Raw genomic sequence first — 23,980 nt, 5'->3', positions numbered from 1 at the left:
GGATATAATAGAGAGGTAGAAAGAAGGTAAAAATTGTGATAAATGAAGAAGCAAATGTCAAAGACGACTCGTTTAGCCACAGCTAGTAATGTCCTTGAATATAAAAAGCGATGCCACACTGATAAAAAAACAACCCATATGTGGGATATTTTTGTGGTATTAATAGAACAAAACTGAAATCTGATGATGAGAAACATCTATGTATTTTATCCTTTTAGCTCATGCAAACTTGATAGAAAATAGCAGCTTCAAGCCTCAACCGCAGAACGACGTGTACATAAGCTAAAACAACCTGATAAAAGGTTCCATCTCTTTAATATTCCTTTACCTCAATCATCCGATAGGCGATCACTCACCGCATTATTCATTCAACTATATGAAGCCTAGAATAAAATGTGAAGCATGGAGTAAAATGACATCAAGAAGAAAGAGATCAATTGTACGTAAGCTCAAATTAGCCCAAAAAGACTTCTCTCCACATTATTCTTCAGCTATCCCCGGACTGAACAGCAAAATAGTGGCTGCAAAAGGAACTCCTACTTCTGCACCCGCAAAAACCTTCTTAACCGAATCTTCTTGCATGATACAATTTGTTGTTCTTAATATGATATTAACCATTGTTTCCAGCTTAAAATTCTCTGGAAAACACAAATTGTATTGAAATTCTTGCAGCACAAAAGTTATTAGCCAAATAAAATTCTTGATCCGTTATTAGCCAAATAAAATTGTGTGTTCATGATCCGTTATTAGCCATCGCCATCAGGTACAACAGATTTGCAGATATAAAAATATTCGCACAAGTGATGAGCATGAAGCAAAAGCAAATCCATGCAAGTCTTCATCCTTGCGATAAATATTAGAGGATACAAAAGCGAAATAAAAAGTAAACTAAATTGAAAATGTTTACACACCAAATTATAGCACTTGCGTCAGCAATGGAGTTACTGTGCATACGACAGTTTGTCACAGATTTTTGTATGATCCTCCAATCGATGGTTGAACTGTTGGGGAACGTAGCATGCAATTTCAAAATTTTCCTACGCTCACGCAAGACCTATCTAGGAGATGCATAGCAACGAGAGGGGGAGAGTGTGTCCACGTACCCTCCTAGACCGAAAGCGAAAGTGTTAGGTTAACACGGTTGATGTAGTCGAACGTCTTCGCGATCCAACCGACCCAAGTACCGGACGTACGGCACCTCCGAGTTCAGTACACGTTCAGCTCGATGACGTCCCTCGAACTCTTGATCCAGCAGAGGGTCGAGGGAGAGTTTCGTCAGCACGACAGCATTGTGACGGTGATGGTGATGTGATCCGTGCAGGGCTTCGCCTAAGCACTACGACGCTATGACCGGAGGAGTAAACTGTGGAAGGGGGCACCACACACGGCTAAGAGAACAATTTATGTGCCTTTGGGGTGCCCCCGCCCCCGTATATAAAGGAGGGGGGAGGAGGTGGCCGGCCAGGAGGAGGCGCGCCAAGGGGGGTCCTACTAGGACTCCACTCCTAGTAGGATTTACCCCCCTTCCTTCCAACGGAGAGGGGGGAAAGGGGAAAGAGGGGGCCGCGCCCCCACCCCTTGTCCAATTCGGATTGGGCAGGGGGAGGCGTGCGCCACCTCTTGTGGCCTGCCTCCCTCTCTCCACCATGGCCCATGAGGCCCATTAACTTTCCCGGGAGGTTCCGGTAACCTCCCGGTACTCCCAAAAATCCCTGAACCTCTTCGGAACCATTCCGGTGTTAGTATATAACCTTCCAATATATCAATCTTTACCTCTCGGCCATTTCGAGACTCCTCGTCATGTCCGTGATCTCATCCGGGACTCTGAACAAACTTCGGTCACCAAAACACACAACTCATAATACAAATCGTCATCGAACGTTAAGCGTGCGGACCCTATGGGTTCGAGAACTATGTAGACATGACCGAGACACATTACCGGTCAATAACCAATAGCGGAACCCTACGGGTGGGCGAGGTTGCAGGATGACCTGCAAACCTCGTTTGAACAGTCTACTGACGTGATGTAGGGTGGAACCCTATACGGCCGATCTTTCATGAAAGGAGCGGATCCCGCGATGAACACGAAGAACACGAGGGGGAAAACACAAGGAATCACGAGGGAAACATGAGAGAATCACTCAAACAACAAGAATAGATCACACATGTGCTAGATCCATGAACACAAAGGGAGATACACGATCCAAAGTCAACAAGGGACGATACATAGGTAACCGGTTCTTCTCCGTGAGGAGGTCTTGAATCCGCTTGGGAGGATCTTCTCCGAGGAGGCGCGATCTCCGAGGAGAAGGTAACCAAGTGGATGAGCAAAGCTCTCACACAAACATGAGCTAATCCTTTGCTAACCCTAACTAGGAGGAGGGAGAGGTCTATTTATACTCTTAGTACAAAAGAGGGGCGAAGTGGAGGGGTACATGGGCTTCGGACCGAAAATGGACGCAGCCAGGGTCCGGACGTCCGGGAGGGGCCGGTCGGCTGGAGGCTCGCAGAGGTCCGGACGTCCGTAGATCTTCGGATGTCCATGAATTAGGTTCTGTTGCCGCGGCGTCAGACGTCCGTAGGTGTCCGGTCGTCCGGTGGCCGGTCATCCGGTCTTCCTCGGATTTCCGTAGATTTGGTTCTGTCGTCATAGTGTCGGTCATCCGGAGGGACTCGGTCGTCCGGAGCCTGGGGGTCGTCGGACGTCCGGTCCTGGTCGGTCGTCCGGCCGCTGCAGCGTTTGCAGGCCTGGGTTCCTTGGGATGTTGTGACCTCCAGGGGTCGGACGTCCGGGCAGGGCCGGTCGTTCGGAGCCTGTAGCTTCCGTGACGGCTCTTCTTCTTGTCCCTCGCACTTGGTGTCCTCGTCGTCTTGTCCATTGGATGTAGATGTTCCACGGCTTTCCTCCAAGTACCTGATCACACATAGTGTTTCCGTTTGAGGTAGTAGCCATGTCTCATGTGTCGAAAGTGGTAGTTCGGAAAGGAGCGAGTTCACCTTATCTTCAATAGCCTTGGCTCGGGCTCTTGTCATTGGTCCAAGTGGTGTCGTTGGAGGTGTAGATGCGTCCATGGGGATGATCGTGGGATGCTCCACATCATCTCCCCTCCCTTGGGAAAGATCCAACCTCGGATCGAAATCCTCATCACCATGGTATGGCGAAAGATCTTTGATGTTGAAGGTGTCGTTCACGTTGTACTTGTCGCGCGGGAGGTCGATCTTGTAAGCGTTATTGTTGTAGCGTGCTAGCACCTTGAAGGGTCCATCCGCTCGTGGTAGAAGTTTGGACTTGCGTTCGTTGGGGAAACAATCCTTGCGAAGGTGTAGCCACACAAGATCTCCAATGTTGAATATCATGGGTTGCTTGTTGACGTTGAGCTTGGTCGCGAGTCGTTGTACTCGGCGCTCGATGGTGTGCCTTGTGTCTTCATGCATCTTCTTGAGGTAGTTGGCTCGTGCACTCGCGTCCATGTTGATGCGCTCTTGTAGTGGTAGAGGAAGAATGTCCAATGGGGACAACGGGTTGAAGCCATAGACGACCTCGAAAGGGGACTTGCCGGTAGTCGAATGTCTTGCACGGTTGTAGGCGTACTCGGCGATAGGTAGGCACTCCTCCCACTCCTTGATGTTCTTCTTTATCAACACGCGTAGTAGAGTGGAGAGTGTATGGTTCGTCACCTCCGGTTGGCCGTCGGTTTGTGGATGGTATGCCGTGGAATAGTAGCTTGATTCCGAGCTTGGCGCATAAAGTCTTCCAAAAGTAACTCAAGAACTTGACGTCGCGGTCCGAGACAATCGTCTTTGGCACTCCATGAAGTCGCAATATTTCCCTACAAAAGAGATTGGCAACATGTGAAGCATCGTCTTGTTGGAAATATGCCCTAGAGGCAATAATAAAATGGTTATTATTGTATTTCCTTGTTCATGATAATTGTCTATTTTTCATGCTATAATTGTATTAACTGGAAACCGTAATACATGTGTGAATACATAGACCACAACATGTCCCTAGTAAGCCTCTAGTTGACTAGCTCGTTGATCAATAGATGGTTATGGTTTCCTGACCATGGACATTGGATGTCATTGATAACGGGATCACATCATTAGGAGAATGATGTGATGGACAAGACCCAATCCTAAGCATAGCACAAGATCGTGTAGTTCGTTTGCTAGAGCTTTTCTAATGTCAAGTATCATTTCCTTAGACCATGAGATTGTGCAACTCCCGGATACCGTAGGAATGCTTTGGGTGTACCAAACGTCACAACGTAACTGGGTGGCTATAAAGGTGCACTACAGGTATCTCCGAAAGTGTCTGTTGGGTTGGCACGAATCGAGACTGGGATTTGTCACTCCGTATGACGGAGAGGTATCTCTTGGCCCACTCGGTAATGCATCATCATAATGAGCTCAATGTGACTAAGGAGTTAGCCACGGGATCATGCGTTACGGTACGAGTAAAGTGACTTGCCGGTAACGAGATTGAACAAGGTATTGGGATACCGACGATCGAATCTCGGGCAAGTAACGTATCGATTGACAAAGGGAATTGTATACGGGGTTGATTGAATCCTCGACATCGTGGTTCATCCGATGAGATCATCGTGGAACATGTGGGAGCCAACATGGGTATCCAGATCCCGCTGTTGGTTATTGACCCGAGAGTCGTCTCGGTCATGTCTGCATGTCTCCCGAACCCGTAGGGTCTACACACTTAAGGTTCGGTGACGCTAGAGTTGTAGAGATATTAGTATGCGGTTAACCGAAAGTTGTTCAGAGTCCCGGATGAGATTCCGGACGTCACGAGGAGTTCCGGAATGGTCCGGAGGTAAAGATTTATATATGGGAAGTCCTGTTTTGGCCACCGGAAAATGTTCGGGATTTTTCGGTATTGTACAGGGAAGGTTCTAGAAGGTTCCGAAGTGGGGCCCACCTGCATGGGGGGACCCACATGAACGTGGGTAGTGGGGGAAAGTCCCCACACCCCTGGTCAAGGTGCACCAAGATCCCACCTTAGAAGGAATAAGATCATATCCCGAAGGGATAAGATCAAGATCCCTAAAAAAGGGGGATAACAATCGGTGGGGAAGGGAAATGATGGGATTTCTTTCCCCCACCTTTGCCAACGCCCCAATGGACTTGGAGGGCAAGAAACCAGCCCCCTCCACCCCTATATATAGTGGGGAGGCGCATGGGAGCAGCACCCCAAGCCCTGGCGCCTCCCTCCCTCCCGTGACACCTCTTCCTCCCCGCTTGCGCTTGGCGAAGCCTTGCCGGGATCCCGCTACTTCCACCACCACGCCGTCGTGCTGCTGGATCTCCATCAACTTCTCCTCCCCCCTTGCTGTATCAAGAAGGAGGAGACGTCCCCGCTCCGTACATGTGTTGAACGCGGAGGTGCCGTCCGTTCGGCGCTAGGATCATCGGTGATTTGGATCACGACGAGTACGACTCCATCAACCCCGTTCTCTTGAACGCTTCCGCTCGCGATCTACAAGGGTATGTAGATGCACTCCTCCCCTCTCGTTGCTAGCATTTCCTAGATTGATCTTGGTGACACGTAGGAAAATTTTGAATTTCTGCTACGTTCCCCAACAGTGGCATCATGAGCCAGGTTTATGCGTAGATTCTATGCACGAGTAGAACACAAAGTAGTTGTGGGCGACTATTTGTTCAATTTGCTTACCGCTACTAGTCTTATCTTGATTCGGCGGCATTGTGGGATGAAGCGGCCCGGACCGACCTTACACGTACTCTTACGTGAGACAGGTTCCACCGACTGACATGCTGATGCATAAGGTGGCTAGTGAAGGAAATATGCCCTAGAGGCAATAATAAAGTTATTATTTATTTCCTTATATCATGATAAATGTTTATTATTCATGCTAGAATTGTATTAACCGGAAACATAATACATGCGTGAATACATAGACAAACAGAGTGTCACTAGTATGCCTCTACTTGACTAGCTCGTTGATCAAAGATGGTTATGTTTCCTAGCCATAGACATGAGTTGTCATTTGGTTTTATACAGAATTTTGGAGAAGCCTGTATTTACAAGAAAGTGAGTGGGAGCTCAGTAGCATTTCTGATATTTTATGTGGATGACAAATTGCTAATTGGAAATGATATAGAATTTCTGGATAGCATAAAGGGATACTTGAATAAGAGTTTTTCAATGAAAGACCTCGGTGAAGCTGCATATATATTAGGCATCAAGATCTATAGAGATAGATCAAGACGCTTAATTGGACTTTCACAAAGCACATACCTTGACAAAGTTTTGAAGAAGTTCAAAATGGATCGAGCAAAGAAAGGGTTCTTGCCTGTACTACAAGGTGTGAGATTGAGTAAGACTCAATGCCCAACCACTGCAGAAGATAGAGAGAAGATGAAAGATGTTCCCTATGCTTCAGCCATAGGCTCTATCATGTATGCAATGCTGTGTACTAGACCTGATGTGTGCCTTGCTATAAGTTTAGCAGGGAGGTACCAAAGTAATCCAGGAGTGGATCACTGGACAGCGGTCAAGAACATCCTGAAATACCTGAAAAGGACTAAGGATATGTTTCTCATTTATGGAGGTGACAAAGAGCTCATCGTAAATGGTTACGTTGATGCAAGCTTTGACACTGATCCGGACGATTCTAAATCGCAAACCGGATACGTGTTTACATTGAACGACGGAGCTGTCAGTTGGTGCAGTTCTAAGCAAAGTGTCCTGGCGGGATCTACGTGTGAAGCGGAGTACATAGCTGCTTCGGAAGCAGCAAATGAAGGAGTCTGGATGAAGGAGTTCATATCCGATCTAGGTGTCATACCTAGTGCATCGGGACCAATGAAAATCTTTTGTGACAATACTGGTGCAATTGCCTTAGCAAAGGAATCCAGATTTCACAAGAGAACCAAGCACATCAAAAGACGCTTCAATTCCATCCGGGATTTAGTCCAGGTGGGAGACATAGAAATTTGCAAGATACATACGGATCTGAATGTTGCAGACCCGTTGACTAAGCCTCTTCCACGAGCAAAACATGATCAGCACCAAGACTCCATGGGTGTAAGAATCATTACTGTGTAATCTAGATTATTGACTCTAGTGCAAGTGGGAGACTGAAGGAAATATGCCCTAGAGGCTATAATAAAGTTATTATTTATTTCCTTATATCATGATAAATGTTTATTATTCAAGCTAGAATTGTATTAACCGGAAACATAATACATGCGTGAATACACAGACAAACAGAGTGTCACTAGTATGCCTCTACTTGACTAGCTCGTTGATCAAAGATGGTTATGTTTCCTTGCCATAGACATGAGTTGTCATTTGATTAACGGGATTACATCATTAGGAGAATGATGTGATTGACTTGACCCATTCCGTTAGCTTAGCACTCGATCGTTTAGTATGTTGCTATTGCTTTCTTCATGACTTATACATGTTCCTATGACTATGAGATTATGCAACTCCCGTTTACCAGAGGAACACTTTGTGTGCTACCAAACGTCACAACGTAACTGGGTGATTATAAAGGTGCTCTACAGGTGTCTCCAAAGGTACTTGTTGGGTTGGCGTATTTCAAGATTAGGATTTGTCACTCCGATTGTCGGAGAGGTATCTCTGGGCCCACTCAGTAATACACATCACTATAAGCCTTGAAAGCATTGTGACTAATGATTTAGTTGCGGGATGATGTATTACGGAACGAGTAAAGAGACTTGCCGGTAACGAGATTGAACTAGGTATCGAGATACCGACGATCGAATCTCGGGCAAGTAACATACCGATGACAAAGGGAACAACGTATGTTGTTATGCGGTCTGACCGATAAAGATCTTCGTAGAATATGTGGGAACCAATATGAGCATCCAGGTTCCTCTATTGGTTATTGACCGGAGAGGTGTCTCGTTCATGTCTACATAGTTTTCGAACCCGTAGGGTCCGCATGCTTAACGTTACGATGACAGTTATGTTATGAGTTTATATGTTTTGATGTACCGAAGGTTGTTCGGAGTCCCGGATGTGATCACGAACATGACGAGGAGTCTCAAAATGGTCGAGACATAAAGATTGATATATTGGAAGCCTATGTTTGGACATCGGAAGTGTTCCGGGTGAAATCGGGATTTTTCCGGAGTACCGGGAGGTTACCGGAACCCCCCGGTAACTTAATGGGCCTTACTGGGCCTAGGTGGAAGTGAGGAGAGGAGGCCAGGGCAGGGCCCCACGCCCCTCCCCCCAATCCGAATAGGACAAGGAGAGGGGGGCGGCGCCCCCCTTTCCTTCCTCCCCTCCACCTCTTCCCCCTCTCTCTCCTAGTCCAACATGGAAGAGGGGGGGAGTCCTACTCCCGGTAGGAGTAGGACTCCTCCTGGCGCGCCTCTCCCCTTGGCAGGCCGAACCCCCCCTTGCTCCTTTATATACGGGGGCAGGGGGCACCTCTACACACACAATTGATCAACGATCTCTTAGCCGTGTGCGGTGCCCCCCTCCACCATATTACACCTCGATAATATCATAGCGGTGCTTAGGCGAAGCCCTGCGTCGGTAGAACAACAACATTGTCACCACGCCGTCGTGCTGACGAAACTCTCCCTCAACACTCGGCTGGATCGGAGTTCGAGGGACGTCATCGAGCTGAACGTGTGCTGAACTCAGAGGTGTCGTGCATTCGGTACTTGATCGGTCGGATCGTGAAGACGTACGACTACATCAACCGCGTTGTGTTAACGCTTCCGCTTTCGGTCTACGAGGGTACGTGGACAACACTCTCCCCTCTCGTTGCTATGCATCACCATGATCTTGCGTGTGCGTAGAATTTTTTTGAAATTACTGCGTTCCCCAACAGCTAGCGGGTGTCTATCTCTCCCACTTTAGTCGGATCGGATTCGATGAAAAGGGTCCTTATGAAGGGTAAATAGCACTTGGCATATCACCGTTGTGGCTTTTGCGTAGGTAAGAAACGTTCTTGCTAGAAACCCATAGCAGCCACGTAAAACATGCAACAACAATTAGAGGACGTCTAACTTGTTTTTGCAGGGTATGCTATGTGATGTGATATGGCCAAAAGTATGTGATGAATGATATATGTGATGTATGAGATTGATCATGTTCTTGTAATAGGAATCACGACTTGCATGTCGATGAGTATGACAACCGGCAGGAGCCATAGGAGTTGTCTTAATTTATTGTATGACCTGCGTGTCAATGAAAAACGCCATGTAATTACTTTACTTTATTGCTAACCGTTAGCCATAGTAGTAGAAGTAATAGTTGGCGAGACAACTTCATGAAGACACGATGATGGAGATCATGGTGTCATGCCGGTGACGAAGGTGATCATGCCGCGCCTCGAAGATGGAGATCAAAAGGCGCAAGATGATATTGGCCATATCATGTCACTTTATGATTTGCATGTGATGTTTGTCATGTTTACATCTTATTTGCTTAGAACGACGGTAGCATAAATAAGATGATCCCTCACTAAAATTTCAAGAGATGTGTTCCCCCTAACTGTGCACCGTTGCGAAGGTTCGTTGTTTCGAAGCACCACGTGATGATCGGGTGTGATAGATTCTAACGTTCGCATACAATGGGTGTTGATGAGCCTAGCATGTACAGACATGGCCTCGGAACACAAGCAAAACACTTAGGTTGACTTGACGAGCCTAGCATGTACAGACATGGCCTCGGAACACAAGAGACCGAAAGGTCGAACATGAGTCGTATAGTAGATACGATCAACATGGAGATGTTCACCGATGATGACTAGTCCGTCTCACGTGATGATCGGACATGGCCTAGTCGATTCGGATCATGTATCACTTAGATGACTAGAGGGATGTCTATCTAAGTGGGAGTTCATTAAATAATCAGATGAACTTAATTATCATGAACATAGTCAAAAGGTCTTTGCAAATAATGTCGTAGCTTACGCTTTAGTTCTACTAAGATATGTTCCTAGAGAAAATTTAGTTGAAAGTTGATAGTAGCAATTATGCGGATTGGGTCCGTAAACTGAGGATTGTCCTCATTGCTGCACAGAAGGCTTATGTCCTTAATGCACCGCTCGGTGTGCTGAACCTCGAGCGTCGTTTGTGGATGTTGCGAACATCTGACATACATGTTTTGATGACTACGTGATAGTTCAGTGCGTAATGTTGAATGGTTTAAAATTGTGGCACCAAAGACGGTTTTGAAACGTCGCAGAACATATGAGATGTTCCAAAGACTGAAATTGGGATTTCAGACTAGTGCCCATGTCAAGAGTTATGAGACCTCTGACAAGTTTCTTAAGCCTGCAAACTAAGGGAGAAAAGCTCAATCGTTGAGCATGTGCTCAGATTGTCTGAGTACTACAATCACTTGAATCGAGTGGGAGTTAATCTTCCAGATGAGATAGTGATGGTTCTCCATAGTCACTGCCACCAAGCTATTAGAGCTTCGTGATGAACTATAACATATCAGGGATAGACATGATGATCCTTGAGCAACTCGTGATGTTTGACACCGCGAAAGTAGAAATCAAGTAGGAGCATCAATTGTTGATGGTTAGTAAAACCACTAGTTTCTAGAAGGGCAAGGGCAAGAAGGGATACTTCATGAAACAGCAAATCAGTTGCTGCTCTAGTGAAGAAACCCAAGGTTGAACACAAACCCGAGACTAAGTGCTTCTGAAATGAGGGGAACGGTCACTGAAGCAGAACTACCCTAGATACTTCGTAGATGAGAAGGCTGGCAAGGTCGACAGAAGTATATTGGATATACATTATATTAATGTGTACTTTCCTAGTACTCCTAGTAGCACCAGGGTATTAGATACCAGTTCGGTTGCTAGGTGTTAGTAACTTGAAATAAAAGCTGTGGAATAAACGGAGACTAGCTAAAGGTGAGATGACGATATGTGTTGGAAGTGTTTCCAAGGTTGATGTGATCAAGCATTGCATGCTCCCTCTACCATCGAGACTGGGGTTAAACCTGAATAATTGTTATTTGGTGTTTGCGTTGAGCATAGACATGATTGGATTATGTTTATCGCAATACGGTTATTCATTAAAGGAGAATAATGGTTACTCTGTCTATTTGAATAATACCTTCAATGGTCTTGCACCTAAAATGAATGGTTTATTGAATCTCGGTCGTAGTGATACACATGTTCATGCCAAAAGATATAAGATAGTACCACATGCTTGTGGCACTGCCACTTGAGTCATATTGGTATAAAACGCATGAAGAAGCTCCATGTTGATGGATCTTTGGACTCACTCATTTTTGAAAAGATTGAGACATGCGAACCATGTCTATTAGTATATATGCATGAAGAAAGTCCATACAGATGGATCATTTGGACTCACTTGGTTTTGAATCACTTGAGACATGCAAATCATACCACATGGGCAAGATGACTGAAAGGCCTCGTTTTCAGTAAGATGGAACAAGAGAGCAACTTGTTGGAAGTAATACATTTGATGTGTGCAGTCCAATGAGCGTTGAGGCACGCAGTGGATATCGTTATGTTCTTACTTCACAGATGATTTGAGTAGATGCTGAGAATATTTACTTGATGAAACACAAGTCTGAATTATTGAAAGGTTCAAGTAATTTCAGAGTGAAGTTGAAGATCGTCGTGACAAGAGGATAAAATGTCTGTGATATGATCGTAGAGATGAATATCTGAGTTACGAGTTTGGCACACAATTAAGAAATTGTGGAAATTGTTTCACGACTAATACCACCTGGAACACCATATTGTGATGGTGTGTCCGAACATCATAACTGCACCCTATTGGATATGGTGCATACCATGATGTCTCTTATCGAATTACAACTATCGTTTATGGGTTAGGCATTAGAGACAACCGCATTCACTTTAAATAGGGCACCACGCAATTCCGTTGAGACGACACCGTGTGAACTATGGTTTAGAGAAACCTAAGTTGTCGTCTCTTAAAAGTTTGGGGCTGCGACGCTTATGTGAAAAAGTTTCAGGCTGATAAGCTCGAACCCAAAGCGGATAAATGCATCTTCATAGAATACCCAAAACAGTTGGGTATGCCTCCTATTTCAGATCTGGAAGCAAAAGTGATTGTTTCTCGAAACGGGTCCTTTCTCGAGGAAAAGTTTCTCTCGAAAGAATTGAGTGGGAGGATGGTGGAGACTTGATGAGGTCATTGAACCGTCACTTCAACTAATGTGTAGCAGGGCACAGGAAGTTGTTCCTGTGGCACCTACACCAATTGAAGTGGAAGCTTATGATAGTGATCATGAAACTTCAGATCAAGTCACTACCAAACCTCATAGGACGACAAGGATGCGTACTACTTCAGAGTGGTACGTAATCCTGTCTTGGAAGTCATGTTGCTAGACAACAATGAACCTACGAGCTATGGAGAAGCGATGGTGGGCCCGGATTCCGACGAATGGCTTGAGGCCATAAAATCCGAGAGGATCCATGTATGAAAACAAAGTATAGACTTTGAAAGAACTACTTGATGGTCGTAAGGCTGTTGGGTACAGATGGATTTTAAAGGGAAGACAGACAATGATGGTAAGTGTCACCATTAAGAAAGCTCGACTTGTCATTAAGATGTTTTCCGGCAAGTTCAAGGAGTTGACTGCGATGAGACTTTCTCACTCGTAGCGATGCTAAGAGTCTGTTAGAATTATATTAGCAGTTACTGCATTATTTATGAAATCTTGCAGATAGGATGTCAAAACATTGTTTCCTGACGATTTTCTTGAGGAAAGGTTGTATGTGATACAACCAGAAGGTTTTGTCAATCCTGAAAGATGCTAACAAGTATGCAAAGCTCCAGCAATCCTTCTAAGGATTGGAGTAAGCATCTCGGAGTTGGAATGAACGCTTTGATGAGATGATCAAAGATTTTGGGTTTATACAAGTTCATGAGAAACTTGTATTTCCAAAGAAGTGAGTGGGAGCACTATAGAATTTTTGATGAGTATATGTTGTTAACATATTGTTGATCAGAAATGATGTAGAATTTCTGGAAAGCATCCAGGGTTATTTGAAAAGTGTTTTTAATGGAAAACCTGGATTAAGCTACTTGAACATTGAGCATCAAGATCTATAAGGATAGATCAAAAACGCTTAATAGTACTTTCAAATGAATACATACCGTGACAAGATTTTGAAGGAGTTCAAAATAGATCAGCAAAGAAGGAGTTCTTGGCTGTGTTACAAGGTGTGAGTATTGAGTAAGACTCAAGACCTGACCACGGCAGAAGAAAGAGAAAGGACGAAGGTCGTCCCCTATGCTTTAGACGTAGGCTCTACAATATGCTATGCTGTGTACCGCACCTGAAGTGTGCCTTGCCATGAGTTAGTCAAGGGGTACAATAGTGATCCAGGAAGGGATCACATGACAGCGGTCGAGCTTATCCTTAGTATCTAGTGGACTAAGGAATTTTCTCAATTATGGAGGTGGAAAGGGGGTTCGTCGTAAAGGGTTACATCGATGCAAACTTTGACACTAATCCGGATGACTCTGAGTAGTGAACCGGATTCGTATAGTAGAGCAGTTATTTGGAATAGCTCCAAGTAGCGCGTGGTAGCTGCATCTACAAGATGACATAGAGATTTGTAAAGCACACACGGATCTGAATGTTGCAGACCCGTTGACTAAAACCTCTCTCGTAAGCATAACATGATCAAACCCTAGAACTCATTGAGTGTTAATCACATGGTGATGTGAACTAGATTATTGACTCTAGTAAACTCTTGGGTATTAGTCACATGGCGATGTGAACTTTGAGTGTTAATCACATGGTGATGTGAACTAGATTATTGACTCTAGTGCAAGTGGGAGACTGTTGGAAATATGCCCTAGAGGCAATAATAAAATGGTTATTATTGTATTTCCTTGTTCATGATAATTGTCTGTTGTTCATGCTATAATTGTATTAACTGGAAACCGTAATACATGTGTGAATACATAGACCACAACATGTCCCTAGTAAGCCTCTAGTTGACTAGCTCGTTGATCAATAGATGGTTATGGTTTCCTGACCATGGACATTGGATGTCATTGATAACGGGATCACATCATTAGGAGAATGATGTGATGGACAAGACCCAATCCTAAGCATAGCACAAGATCGTGTAGTTCGTTTGCTAGAGCTTTTCTAATGTCAAGTATCATTTCCTTAGACCATGAGATTGTGCAACTCCCGGATACCGTAGGAATGCTTTGGGTGTACCAAACGTCACAACGTAACTAGGTGGCTATAAAGGTGCACTACAGGTATCTCCGAAAGTGTCTGTTGGGTTGGCACGAATCGAGACTGGGATTTGTCACTCCGTATGACGGAGAGGTATCTCTGGGCCCACTCGGTAATGCATCATCATAATGAGCTCAATGTGACTAAGGAGTTAGCCACGGGATCATGCGTTACGGTACGAGTAAAGTGACTTGCCGGTAACGAGATTGAACAAGGTATTGGGATACCGACGATTGAATCTCGGGCAAGTAACGTATCGATTGACAAAGGGAATTGTATACGGGATTGATTGAATCCTCGACATCATGGTTCATCCGATGAGATCATTGTGGAACATGTGGGAGCCAACATGGGTATCCAGATCCCGTTGTTGGTTATTGACCGGAGAGTCGTCTCGGTCATGTCTGCATGTCTCCCGAACCCGTAGGGTCTACACACTTAAGGTTCGGTAACGCTAGAGTTGTAGAGATATTAGTATGCGGTTAACCGAAAGTTGTTCAGAGTCCCGGATGAGATCCCGGACGTCACGAGGAGTTCCGGAATGGTCCGGAGGTAAAGATTTATATATGGGAAGTCCTATTTTGGCCACCGGAAAATGTTCGGGGTTTTTCGGTATTGTACCGGGAAGGTTCTAGAAGGTTCCGAAGTGGGGCCCACCTGCATGGGGGGACCCACATGAACGTGGGTAGTGGGGGCAAGGCCCCACACCCCTAGTAAAGGCGCACCAAGATCCCACCTTAGAAGGAATAAGATCATATCCCGAAGGGATAAGATCAAGATCCCTAAAAAAGGGGGATAACAATCGGTGGGGAAGGGAAATGATGGGATTTCTTCCCCCCACCTTTGCCAACGCCCCAATGGACTTGGAGGGCAAGAAACCAGCCCCCTCCACCCCTATATATAGTGGGGAGGCGCCTGGGAGCAGCACCCCAAGCCCTGGCGCCTCCCTCCCTCCCGTGACACCTCTTCCTCCCCGCTTGCGCTTGGCGAAGCCCTGCCGGGATCCCGCTACTTCCACCACCATGCCGTCGTTCTTCTGGATCTCCATCAACTTCTCCTCCCCCCTTGCTGGATCAAGAAGGAGGAGACGTCCCCGCTCCGTACGTGTGTTGAACGCGGAGGTGCCGTCCGTTCGGCGCTAGGATCATCGGTGATTTGGATCACGACGAGTACGACTCCATCAACCCCGTTCTCTTGAACGCTTCCGCTCGCGATCTACAAGGGTATGTAGATGCACTCCTCCCCTCTCGTTGCTAGCATCTCCTAGATTGATCTTGGTGACACGTAGGAAAATTTTGAATTTCTACTACGTTCCCCAACACGTCTATCTTGTTGCAAGGAATGAAATGAGCCATTTTGGAGAATTGGTCCACAACAACAAAAATGGAACCCTTGCCATTTCTAGTTCTAGGCAAACCAAGCACAAAATCCATGCTAATATCTTCCCATGGTTGATATGGAATTGGAAATGGCATGTAAAGGCCATGAGATTGAGCTTTAGACTTAGCTTTGCAACATGTAGAGCATCGGTTGGTGAAGCGGTTGACGTCGCGAAACATCTTTGGCCAAAAATAGTTCTTGGAGGGCATAGCAAGTGTCTTGTCGCGTCCAAAATGTCCCATTAGTCCTCCTCCATGAGATTCTTGCAAAAGCAATAAACGAAGAGAAGACTCGGGGATGCAAAGTTTGTTAGCTCTCATAAGATAACCATCCTTGATGTAATATCGTTCCCAAGATGGATGCGTCAAACACTTTGCATAAGGGATAGCAAAAGTAGAATCATGCCGATACAAGTCTTTTATATGCTCAAAGCCAATGACATTTAACTCAAGGGTAGTAACAAGCATGCATATACGGGAAAGTGCATCCGCCACAACATTTTCCTTGCCCTTAATATACTTGATGACATAAGGAAAATACTCAATAAATTCACTCCACTTAGCATGACGCTTATTCAACTTAGTTTGACCCTTAAGATATTTAAGCGTTTCATGATCGGTATGGATGATAAATTCATGAGGGCGGAGGTAGTGTTCCCATTCACGCAAAACTCGCACTAAAGCATAAAGCTCTTTGTCATAGATGGGATAATTGAGTTGCGCTCCAGAATTTTTCTCACTAAAATAAGCAATTGGGCGCTTCTCTTGTGTTAACACACCTCCTATGCCATTACCACTAGCATCGCAATGAATTTCAAAAGGTTTGTCAAAGTTGGGTAATGCAAGCACGGGAGCATGAGTAAGCAAATTCTTAAGCTCATTGAATGTGGTATCTTGGGATGATCCCCAAACGAAGGGCGCATTATTCTTGCTCAAAGCATGCAAAGGTGAAGCAATGGTGCTAAAATCCTTCACAAATCTACGATAGAAACCGGCCAAACCAAGAAAACTACGCACTTGTTGCAAGTTGGTTGGTTGGGGCCAAGTTTTAATAGCATTGATTTTAGATTCATCAACATGAACACCCTTAGAAGATACTACAAAACCCAAGAAAACAAGCTTATCAACACCAAAAAGGCATTTTTCCATATTAGCATAAAGTTGCTCTTTTCGAAGAGTTTGTAGCACGGTTCGAAGGTGGGTGACATGCGCTTTGAGAGATTTGCTAAAAACAAGGATATCGTCGAAGTAGACAACAAAAAATTCACCAATATAAGGGCGAAACACATAATGCATAAGACGCATGAAAGTACCGGGTGCTTCGGATAAACCCATAGGCATGACTAACCACTCATACAAACCAAACTTTGTTTTGAAAGCGGTCTTCCATTCATCACCCTCTTGTATGCGTATTTGATAGTAACCACTTTTAAGATCAATTTTGGAGAAGATAGTGGCACCGCTAAGTTCATCAAGCATATCATCAAGGCGTGGAATGGGGTACCTATATCGAACGGTGATAGCGTTGATGGGCCTACAATCGGAACACATGCGAAAGCTACCATCTCTTTTTGGCACAAGAATGACCGGTACGGCACAAGGACTCAAACTTTCGCGCACATGTCCATGGTCTATGAGATGCTTTACTTGCCTTTGTATTTCTTTGGTTTCTTCATGGTTGACTTGGTAGGGAGCCTTGTATGGAAGTGGAGCTTCGGGGATGAGGTTGATGCGGTGCTCGATGCCTCGTAGTGGAGGTAGACCCGGAGGTAGCTCGTCGGGGAAAACATCTTGGAATTCCTGCAATAAAGAAGATAACACCAAAGGTAGATCGTGAGAGGTGTTAGCTTTTGGTGTCTCGTCCTTGCACAATAGGACATAGTGTAGGACGCTTGATGGGTTCTCACACACTTCTCTCATCTCGTGTTTGGTGGCAAATAGAACTAAGTTTTTCTTGTCGCTCATCATGGAGGCACTCAATTTGGGCTTGTGGCGCTCACTCTCTTTTTGGTGGTTCGCTCTCTCACTATTCTCTCCATGATGGGTGGCTTGTTTTTCGGCGATCACTTGGCTTGGAGACATAGGTCGTAGCACATACTCCTTCCCTTTCATCTTGAAGCTATAGTGGTTTGTACGACCATTGTGGATGACACCTCGGTCATATTGCCATGGCCGTCCAAGAAGGAGGTGGCAAACGGTCATCGGAAGGACAGCACACTCCAAAGTGTTTTCGTAAGCTCCGATCTTGAAAGAGACTTGTACCCTATGCTCGACTTGGATGGTGCCGTTGTCGCTTAGCCATTGAACCTTGTAGGGGTGCGGGTGCTTCATCTTGACCAATTGGAGATTGGAGGATAGTTCTTCACTTGCTAAGTTATGGCAACTCCCTCCATCGATGATGACCTTGACGGACCTTCCATTGATGCCGGCCTTTGTGTGGAAGATATGGCATCTTTGGTCTTCTTCTTGTTGATGTTGAAAAGTCAAGACCTTGGAGACAATGAGAGCGGGACTTGAATCTTCATCACAAAATATTTGATCATCTTCATCTTCATTGTTCACTTGCCGGTGCATGGCCACTTGCTCAAGGGCTTCCATTTCTCCTTCACTCATTGAGTCATAGGTTCCGTCGTTGTCGAGGATCATGGTGGGCTTGTTTGTGCACTCGAAGGACTTGTGGCCTCGGCCGCCGCATGTGAAGCATTCAAAGGAACTTGTCTTGATGGTCTCATCGGTTGGGGTAGATGATGATGAAGCTCTCGGCTTGAAGTTGCTTGTTGTAGGAGAACGACTTGAGGTTGTCGAAGTTTTCTTGTAACTTGACTTGTCGATGTTGCTTGTAGATGGCTTGGTTGAAGTAGAAGTTGTTGGAGTCGTTGAAGCTTGGGTATTGGAGAAGCCATAGGACTTGGATGAGAACTTGGCATACTTGAAGTCATCTTGCACTTGACGTTCCGCTTTGGTAGCTTGGTGCACTAGCTCGATGAGGTTCGAGTATGGTTGGAAGTCGGCAATCTTCTTGATAGGATGATTGAGTCCATTCAAGAAGTGTGCCATAGTTTGCTCATCATCTTCCGTGACATTGGCTCTTATCATGGCAATCTCCATTTCCTTGTAGTACTCTTCAACGCTCTTGGTTCCTTGCTTGAGGAGTTGGATTTTCTTGAAGAGGTCGCGGTTGTAGTAGTTTGGCACAAAACGTGCTCTCATGACATCCTTCATTTGCGCCCAAGTGGTGATTGGCGGTTCACCTTTGGCCTCTCGGCGCTCAATGACTTGTTCCCACCAAATGAGGACATAGTCTTGGAATTCAAGAGATGCCATCGCGATCTTCTTCTCTTCTTCGTAGTTGTGCAAGCGGAAGATTTTGTCAACCTTCAATGCCCATGATATGTATTCTTCGGGGTCATTGCTTCCGGTGAACTTGGGCATGGTGAACTTTAGCTTGCCATATCGTTGTTCTTCATTGTGTTGGGGTCGGGGATGATGACGCCCATGTCGGTGAGGATTGACAATCTCATGTTGCTCTTGTCGAGGAGGGTTGTTGACCTCATGTTGCTCGTGTTCATGTGGAGGATGTCCATTGTCTTCATGCTCTCGATGGACTTGCTGTTCTTGTCGTCCTCGAGGAGGAGCTTGTCGAGCTTGACGAGGAGCGTGACGATGCACGCGTGCTTGGAAAATCCTTTCTTGAACTTCATCGCGAAGTGCTTCTTCATGTTCACGAGCTTGTCGGCCTCGGTTGGCTATGGCTCGACTTGATTCGTGAAAGGCACGTTGCGCCTCGAGAGCTTGAGCTTCACGTAGTTGTTGTTCTTGACGTTGTGCCTCGGCATCTTGTGCATCTTGATGTTGTCGCGCTCGCTCCTCTTGTTCTTGTTGCCGTCGGCGTTGCCGTTCTTGTGCTTGCGCGAATGCGGCTTGGGTTTGGCGTTGTCAATGCTCTTGAGAGTCGGTGTCGTGTAGAGGATTTTGGTTTGCTTGACGATCTTGACACGCGGCACGACGAAGAGTGTTCGATGTCAGGGTACTTGAGCCGGAGATAGTGTCGTCGGAGTGTCGACTCGAGCGGCTCCTTCTTGAGTAGGACGAAGTGGTAGAAGAGCGGTTGACCAACAAGGCACGAATCTCGTCCATTCTTGCGTCATTCTCGTGCTTGTGTTCGTCGAGCTTGTGGTCGAAGTAGTCTCTTGTACGTTGCTCGGAGAGTCGCAAGTCGGTGGCGAGGTTGTTGATGCGGTCGCTCATTGCTAGTTGATCTTCATGCAAGGCTCCTTGTGCACCAAAGAGGTGGCTCTTTTTAACGTAGGATGACATGTCGTCGTCTTGCTCCAAGAAAAGTGGGTTGGTAGAAGTACTTGGCCTATCCATCATTCCAAACAAAGATATGTGAGTGGGAGAAAGAGAAGAACCAATACGAAATGTACCTTGACCGATGTTGAAGATGGATCAAGATCACTCCAATGTGTAACAAGGAAATAGCACAATTGGTACCAATTCTTGTCGGTTTCTCACACCTACACAAGTAAAAGCTTATGGTGGAGCTTGGTTAGGATGGTGGCACAAAATTTGATGCAATTGTTAGTGAGACTCAATAATGTTGGAAAAGATTCACAAATTTGCAAATGCAACAAGTAGACCAATAGCAAGATAAGGTACACGGAAACACACACGCAAATAGATAAGTGGGGTCGTGCAACCAAGGGTGAGCCAAAATGTGGAATCCACAAAGATGCTCTTGTTGCACAACACTAGAGAGACGCTAGCACAATTGCACAATAGGTGGATACGAACTTGTGCACAACCTACTAGGCAAAAATGCAACGACTTCTATCCCAAGTATGCTATATGTATGATGTTTCTATGCTATGATCCAAGATGATCGAGTATGACAATCTTAATGTTGTATGATGCTATGGTTCTTGCTTATAAGCTCTTTGCTTATCTTTCCCTTTTGCTTAAAAGCTTGTTTGGCTCTTTGTTGTTTGAGCTCTTTTCTCATGCAATGCTTCACGAACCAAGATAGCAATTGTGTATGCGATGACAACTTTGTGACACAAGAGATGATACCAAGATATGCACCACGATGATATGGTATGTATGCTATGTGAAGAATGATCACTAATGTGCACAAGTCACGTTGCCGACAATACTCAAAGGCTATTCTCGATAGGTAAGTGACGCAAAAGTAAGGCTATGTGGTTATCAATGCAATTGCGAGAATGTATGATGATATCACGATACCAAGATGAGGTTGATACCAAAATGATGCAGCAGATCATAGTAGTCCGTGGCGAAGATGAGCGGTAGTGATGTCGATGTCGAACCGTACCTACATAGCCTCAACACAAAAGGACACGGTTACCACAACTCAAATTCTCCAAGACCAAAATGTGTTAAAATCGTCGTAGGTGGGTAGTAGAAAAGCTATGGTGGAGGTATGCGGAAGTGGTGGTTGTATAGGAAGGTGTATGCGAAAGTGGTGGATGTGGCTGAAAATTTTCGGGGAAGAAAAATTCAGTTTCATCAGGGTATTACGGACGTCCGGGGTTTTACGGTCGTCCGGTCATCGGACGTCCGGAGGCTGTCGGACGTCCGGTGCCTGGGCAATTTCGGGCACGGGATGAACTGCTAGGGTTCATGGTGGGAGTGGCAAAATTGGTCAAATCCGGCCGATTTTGTGGATGGAAAAGGTGGAGATGATGGGGAAAAGCTAGATCCACTCGAGTCAAAGCAAATCCATGGATCAAATCCAACAAAACTTCATCACACCAACAAATCACAAAAAAATTTGGGGCTATTTTTGGTGGGGATTTTTGGATTAGGACGAAAAAACAACAAAATCAAGCTAGAAAACGAAGAGGGGAGGCTCCGAAATCGTGATCAACGTGGCTCATGATACCAGGATGATGTAGGATGGAACCCTATACGGCCAATCTTTCACGAAAGGAGCGGATCCCGTGATGAACACGAAGAAAACAAGGGGAGAAAATCACTCAACCAACAAGAATAGATCACACATGTGCTAGATCCATGAACACAAAGGGAGATACACGATCCAAAGTCAACAGGGGGCGATACATAGGTAACCGGTTCTTCTCCGTGAGGAGGTCTTGATGGGGCCACCCAAGAGGGGGTCTTGAATACGCTGGGAAGGATCTTCTCCGAGGAGGCGCGATCTCCGAGGAGAAGGTAACCAAGTGGATGAGCAAAGCTCTCACACAAACATGAGCTAATCCTTTGCTAACCCTGACTAGGAGGAGGGACAGGTCTATTTATAGTCTTAGTACAAAAGAGGGGTGAAGTGGAGGGGTACATGGGCTTCGGTCCGAAACTGGACGCAACCAGGGTCCGGACGTCCGTGAGGGGCCAATCGTCCGGAGGCTCGCGGAGGTCCGGACGTCCGTAGATCTTCGGATGTCCATGAATTAGGTTCTGTTGCCGCGGCGTCGGACGTCCGTAGGTGTCCGGTCGTCCGGTCTTCCTCGGATTTCCATAGATTTGGTTCTATCGTCGTAGTGTCGGTCATCTGGAGGGACTCGGTCGTCCGGAGCCTGGGGGTCGTCGGACGTCCGGTCCTGGTCGGTCGTCCGGCCGTTGTAGCGTTTCCAGGCCTGGGTTCCTTGGGCTGTTGTGACCTCCAGGGGTCGGATGTCCGGGCTGGGCTGGTCGTCCGGAGCCTGTAGCTTTTGTGATGGCTCTTCTTCCTGTCCCTCGCACTTGGTGTCCTCGTCGTCTTGTCCATTGGATGTAGATGTTCCACGGCTTTCCTCCAAGTACCTGATCACACATAGTGTTTCCGTTTGAGGTAGTAGCCATGTCTCATGTGTCAAAAGTGGTAGCTCAGAAAGGAGCGAGTTCACCTTATCTTCAATAGCCTTGGCTCGGGCTCTTGTCATTGGTCCAAGTGGTGTCGTTGGAGGTGTAGATGCGTCCATGGGGATGATCGTGGGATGCTCCGCATCACGATGTCATCCGACAACTAAATGAGAGCAATGCGAAGCTCCAGGCCGAGCGCGACCTGCTGAGGGCGAAGATCGTCGGAAGTGCGGAGCAGCAGGAGCAGACCACTGCCTTGTTGAAGAGGACCGGCGTCATCGTCGAGAAACTTATGGACGAGAATAACAAGCTGTGCATCGAGCGCAGAAGGCTGGTGGAGGAATCCGTGGATGCTCTCAAGCAGCATCTTGAGGACAAGAAAGAGCTCGTCGCCGCTCGCTGCGGAGACTAGTTCCCGCGGCCTGCAGCAACGCATCAAGAAAGTAGAGATCAGCAAGCCAGATCGTTGTCTTTCTTCTTCTTTTGCCCTTGTGTATTTCGGGCGTTGCCGCATGTGGCTTTTTTAATTATGTTTCTAAATATGTAAGACAATTATTATCCACTGTCATCGTCCTTATATTCATCATGCTTGCTATAAGTCGCAGTCGATGCTATATAGGTCCGTCGGATCTTACATCAAGATCCGTGCTAAACTTTCTTTTTAGATTTTCATTTCTCTCTCTTAAATCTCAGTCCAGTGAGACATATAGCCACACCGTAGAACAGGTGCTCGGGCGCCATTAATGGAGACATTAGGAGGGAGGTGCGCGACAGGTAGCGGTCAAAGGGCTCTCCTCCCAATGAGCACGCGCAGGGGTATGGTCGCACGCCTCCCGTACTCAAATAGCTACCCCGCACGGCACCTCCTAGCCAATAAAAAAAGGGACGCGTGGCCGCACGTAATTGGTAAGTCGAACACCCACGGTTTCAATAATACTCGTGTTTCCGATTTGTAACGTGACAGCACTTGTTCCAAAATGACTTTGTTGATTGTTAATGTGTGGGCCTTCACAAATCGGATAGAAAAATTACCACAACATGTTGGTGCCATGTCATGAGACCATGCCAAGTTTCATGATTTTCAGGCGTGTTTTGGAATTACAGGAATTAAAAAACCAAGTTTCTCAATCTTTCTGGCCGAGCCACGACGCCCAGATGTTTGAATTTCACTCCCATCTCTTGCATGGGACCTAGAAATTCACCCAAGGACACACATGTGATTTTTCAAACAAATTTGGTGCAGTGGAGCATGTGCTTGTAGTTCAAATTTGAATTATGCACATTGAATGCCCAGAAACTCAATTAATGTATAAAAAAGGCCAAACGAACCCGGAATAATTCCAAAATTTAGCACGGTACTTCTATTTGGTCTAATCTGGCTGTGTATAAAAAATAAGGCGGGAGAAGGCAGTGTACGTACATCGTTTCACACACGGAGGTGACACGTTCCCTCTCGGAACCATGAGCCTTCTTGAGGGAAGCTCCGGTTTGCAAGAAGCTTACACCAAAGCTTGTCCCAATTCGGCCAAAAATATTACCGCAG

Source organism: Triticum aestivum, chromosome 6D (genome assembly GCF_018294505.1).
Source record: "Triticum aestivum cultivar Chinese Spring chromosome 6D, IWGSC CS RefSeq v2.1, whole genome shotgun sequence".
Lineage (NCBI taxonomy): Eukaryota > Viridiplantae > Streptophyta > Magnoliopsida > Poales > Poaceae > Triticum > Triticum aestivum.
The sequence above is the reverse complement of the archived record's forward strand: the minus strand, read 5'-3'. Positions refer to the sequence as shown.